Source organism: Mandrillus leucophaeus, unplaced genomic scaffold (genome assembly GCF_000951045.1).
Source record: "Mandrillus leucophaeus isolate KB7577 unplaced genomic scaffold, Mleu.le_1.0 Scaffold776, whole genome shotgun sequence".
NCBI lineage: Eukaryota > Metazoa > Chordata > Mammalia > Primates > Cercopithecidae > Mandrillus > Mandrillus leucophaeus.
In genome coordinates, this window is record NW_012108430.1 from 54,126 (window position 1) to 59,507 (window position 5,382).

The following is a 5,382-nucleotide window of genomic DNA, read 5'->3' on the forward strand; positions in this document are numbered from 1 at the left end:
CTTGCTCATGGCCAGAAACGATCCCAGTTTATTTCTGAGTAGTGGCCTATGCGATGATCAAGACCAAACGGGGCTATCCAGATTTCTTTTTTTACATACTTCAAACTATAGGTGTGGAGAGAGGATCATTGGTTAACAGTTGGATCACGAATAGAATTATTCATTAAGGCATGTAGTGACAGAGTGGCTGTATCATGTTACTGTAGAGATCTATAATACACCATCAAACTCCTGTGAGTGCAGGCAGGCACCATAAGACAATCTGGCTTCAAGCACAACCTTGGATCATGAATGGTGTTGATTTCTGTCAGATTCTAGTATTCTAGTCTTTCTTACTATTTTTGTTTTAATTGCTTTCTATTGTTTTTCTGTTTTCTGTTTCCTTAGTTTCCAATCTTTATTGGAATTTTATCTTTATTATTTCCTTCCTTCTTCTTTCTTTAGGTTTAATTTGCTATTCCTTTACAAGTTTCTTAAGTGGAAGTTTAGATTTTTTATTTAAGACTTTTTTTTCTATGTTGGGGTTTAAAGCTATAAAATTTTCTCTAAGCATTACTTTAGCTGCATTTCGTAAATGTTGATATATTGTCATGCAATTTCCATTCAGTTCAGAATAGTTTTAATTTCTATCTTTATTTCTCCTTTGATGTGTTATTTAGCAATATGTTCTTTAATATCCACATACTTAGATAATTCCCCAAATTATTTTTAATTTCTAATTTTTTCCATTGGGATTGAAGAATATGCTTTGGACAATTTCAATACTTTTAAATTTGTGGAAGTTTGCTTTATTGCCAAGCATATGGTATCTCGTGGAAAATATTCCTGCTGTGGCTGAAAAGTAATATGTATTATACTCTTGTTGCATGGTGTGTTCTGTAGATAGCAGTTAGATCAGCTTAGTTGAGGGTGTTACTCAAGTGTTCTATATTCTTGCTGAATTTCTTTTCTTTCTTTTTCTTTTTTGTGTATTTCTTTCTTTTTTTTTTTTTTTTTTTTCTTTTTTTTTTTTTTTTTTTTTTTTTTTTTTTTTTTTTTTTTTTTTTTTTTTTTTCCTGAGATGGAGTTTTGCTCTTGTTACCCAGGCTGGAGTACAATGGTGCAATCTTGGCTCACTGCAACCTGTGTCTCCTGGGTTCAAGCGTTTCTCCTGCCTCGCCTCCTGAGTAGCTGGAATTACAGGTGCCTGCCACCATGCCTGGCTAATTTTTGTATTTTTGGTAGAGACAGGGTTTCACTATGTTGGTCAGGCTAGTCTGGAACTTCTAACCTCAGATGATTCACCCACCTCAGCTCCCAAAGTGCTGGGATTATAGGCGTGAGCCACCATGCCAGGCCTATTCTTGCTAAATTTCTCTGTAGTAATCCTGTCAAATATTTATAGTGAGATACCAAAGTCCTCAAAAATTGGTATTAAATTGTCTATTTCTTCTTTCAAATAGTGTCAGTTTGTGCATTATATTTTTGGAGCAGTGTTGATAGTTGCACATAATTTATAAATATTATATTTTTCTGATTGACACTTTCATGATTATGAAGTTTCCTCTGTGTCTCTAGAGTTATTTCTTATTGTAGGGTCTATTTGATTTGACATTAATTTAGCCATTCTAGTTCTTATTATGGCAACTTCTTCTATCCTGTTACTTTCAATCTAAATAACTTTTAAAATACCAGGTATGGCATAAAGGCTAAAAAGACTATCAAACAAATGTTAAGTATAGGTACATTTCAGAAAAGAAAAGCTGACGTATAATATATGACACTTAAAATAATCAAATTGCTTCTCTGAGGAAACAGCAGATGCCCGCATGACACTGGTGCGGCAGGGGAGCCTGGAGGCCCTGGGGGCCTTGGGATGGAGAAATGTGGTGGCCTCCCCTGAGGCTTTGTCAGTGGCATCTGGGGCTTGGGTCACCTTGGTGGTTGGGCCTGAGGCAGGGGCTGAAGTCCCAGAGTTCAAGGAGGCCAGGCTGAGGACAAGGAGTCGATGCTGTTCGTCAAGCTGGGCCACCTGGTCAAAGATGTGAAGATCAAATCCCTGGAGGAGATCTGCCCCTTCTCTCTGCCCATCAAGGAGTCTGAGATCATTGACCTTTTCCTGCGGGCCTCTCTCAATGATGTAGTTTTGAAGATTATGCTGGTGCAGAAGCAGACCCGCGCCGGCCTGCACACCAGGTTGAAGGTGTTTACTGCCATCAGGGACTACAATGGCCATGTCCGTCTGGATGTTAAATGCTCCAAAGAGGTTGCCACTGCCATCCGATGGGCCAACATCCTGGCCTAGCTCTCCACTGTCCCCATGCACAGAGGCTACTGGAGGAACAAGACCCACACTGTCCCTTGCAAGGTGACAGGTCACTGTGGCTCTGTGCTGGTGTGCCTCATCCCTGCACCAAGCAGCACTGGCATTGTCTCAAACCCAGTGCCCAAGAAGCTTCTGCTGATGGCCAGTATTGATGACTGATACAGCTCAGCCAGGGATTGCACTGCTACCCTTGGCAACTTCACCAAGGCCACCTTTTATTCCATCTCCAAGACTTACAGCTACTTGACCCTGGCCTCTGGAAGGAGAGTATATTCACCAAGTCTCCCTATCAGGAATTTATTGACCATCTTGTCAAGACCCACACCAAAGGCTCTGTGGAGAGGACTCAGGCTCTAGCTGTGCCAAAAAAAAAGGGTTTTAAAAAAAAAAAAAAAAAGGAAATAAACAAGGTAAAAAAAAAAATAATAAAATGGCTGCATAGTATTCCATGGTATATATGCGCCACAGTTCCTTTATCCAGTCTACCATTGATGGGAATTTGGGTTGGTTCCAAGTCTTTGCTATTATGCATAGCACTGCAATAAACATAAGTGTGCCTATGTCTTTATAGTAGCATGATTTATAATCCTTTGTGTATATACCCAGTAATGGGATTGCTGGGTCAAATGGCATTTCTAGCTCTAGATCATTGAGGAATTGCCACACTGTCTTCCACAATGGTTGAATTAATTTATACTCCCACCAACAGTGTAAAAGTGTTCCTATTTCTCCACATCCTCTCTAGCATCTGTTGTTTCCTGACTTTTTAATGAGTTCATGTATTTTGCAGGGACATGGGTGAAGATGGAAACCATCATTCTCAGCAAACTAACACAGGAATAGAAAAACAAACACTTCATGTTCTCACTCATAAGTGGGAGTTGAACAATGAGAACATATGGGCACAGGGAAGGGAACATCACACACTGGGGCCTGTCAAGGGGTGAGGAGCAAGGGGAGGAATAGCATTAGGAGAAATACTTAATGTGATGACGGGTTGATGGGTGCAGCAAACTACCATGGCACATGTATGCCTATGTAACAAACCTGTATATTCTGCACATTTCCCAGAACTTAAAGTAAATAATAATAAAATAAAATAAAATAGCCAAATTAACAAATATATAAAAGAAGGGCAGTCTATGATATGTGAAATCTGGGTAGCAAATCAGTGGCAGAGATACATACCTGAAAAAAAAAGTTTTATAAAATTTTAGTCACTTCACAAAAGAGAAACCAGCTTGTTTTTCTATGATTTACTAGCCTATCCATAAAATTCCATTGCCAAGTATCACTTTTCCTTTATAATATCTCCATTTTTGTAATAAATTAATTAGTGTTTTCAATCACTGTGCGTCCTTTTTTCTTCTAATAGAGAATTATTTGAATGAAAGGTAGATTTGCTCAAAAACAGTTTATGCCAATGCATGGCTTTGACTATTTTACCTTAATTGCAGTCTTTTTTCTTTCTTGAAGGCCTTAAAGATATAAGTCCTTGTGGTTATAATTAAATCCTGCTGCTAATAAAATTCTTATATGTTCCCATGGTCCTAGTTAAATAACTCATTTCTAGAATCTTCCTTGCTGTAGTAGCTAGGCTTTTTAAAAAAATCATGGAGGAGAGGGCTTTATTAGTATTATTTGTGAAAAATAGTTCCTCCTGGTTTTACATATGTATAAAATGAAAAAGATATTAAGAATTTATCATGTGAATAGAACTATGAAATCGGTAAAGAGCTCAGCTGCACTTGAAAACCTTTTAACACACTTCATTTTTGGAGAAAGCTTCCTTAGACTCCAGCAGAAGTAGCATCTGCAGGCTTTTGCTATGATCATACTTATTTCTAGTCATTTTTATTCCATAACAAATACGTTCAATCACATTAACCACCTACTTATATAACATTCATAATTTATATAATGACATTGAAATCTGCTACCAATCTCAGAAAGCACTAGGATAGTGTCAAGTTATATGAAAGTGAAATGCATTTTTTTAGTTTCTGGTTCTCAATTGCTGATTGACTTATTGTTAGCTTTTTAAAAGGTCTCCAGTGACAAAGTAAAATTGGAACCATATCTACTATAATAAGCCTTTGCAACTGAAAAAGACCTTTAACTACTTGAAGTTCCATTACATGCACAATTTCATTTTATCTAAAACACAGTCTAGTCAGGAAGGAATATCAATGGTAGAGAAAGTGAGACAGAAAGTTTTGATGTTTTCCTAAAGTAAGGATTGTGTTAATATCCCAAAACTCATAAATGGAAAAGGGAATTGAACAGGCATTTATTGACTACTATGGATAGGCCTCATACTATGCACAAAAGGCAATTTTTGTCTCGTTCAAAACACAAACAAATGAAAAGCAAAACAGTGAGTTCGGAGTTCTCTATCAAGATGATTTTACCACCAAAATTTGATGCTCTGAATTGCAAAGCAATTTACCCAAGTTCATATCTCCAAAATAATTGGAATTAAAACCTAAAATGTCAGATTGCCAGTTCTACATATGGTTACACTCCTCCTGTCCTTAACTGAGAATCAGTAATTACATTTTCTGACATGTATTAAGCACTTACTGACTTACTATATAGCAAGCATTGTATGAAAAACTTTTAAGTTGGCTATTGTTTTTCTCTGAGAGCAGTTCTACTCAAAGAAATAGCAAAACCTCTTACAACCCATTCCAATTGGGATTCTTCCCTAGGATTATTTTTAATTGGCTTAAAAAAAAAAAAAAAGAAAGAAAGAAAACCCTCTTTATTTTCTGATCATGAGACTAGAAGGATGAGAGCCTAGAACTGAGGGAAGGCAAATCTCGTATCTCATGGAGAAAAATAACAACAACAAAATACACTCTGTCATTTAATAGCAGAGTAGACTCAACTGGCTTCATGGCTTGGTGGATCTGAGTAGTCCAAGCACTTCTCTATCATTATGGTATTGCATATTTTACTGTTTAAAGTGGTATTCTTTGGTGTTGGAGTTGAAGCACAATGTGTAATTTCTTGCTCAAAAATGCAGAATAAAATATTTGATCTGCATAAAATTGAGATAAAATAGTTTTCATTTA

At 36.9% G+C, this 5,382-nt stretch overlaps 1 pseudogene; it reads left to right on the forward strand.

Moving 5' to 3' along the window:
• Window positions 1-1,822: 1,822 nt before the first annotated feature.
• The window catches only part of LOC105529645, a 6,023-nt pseudogene continuing 2,463 nt past the window's right edge, over window positions 1,823-5,382 (forward strand).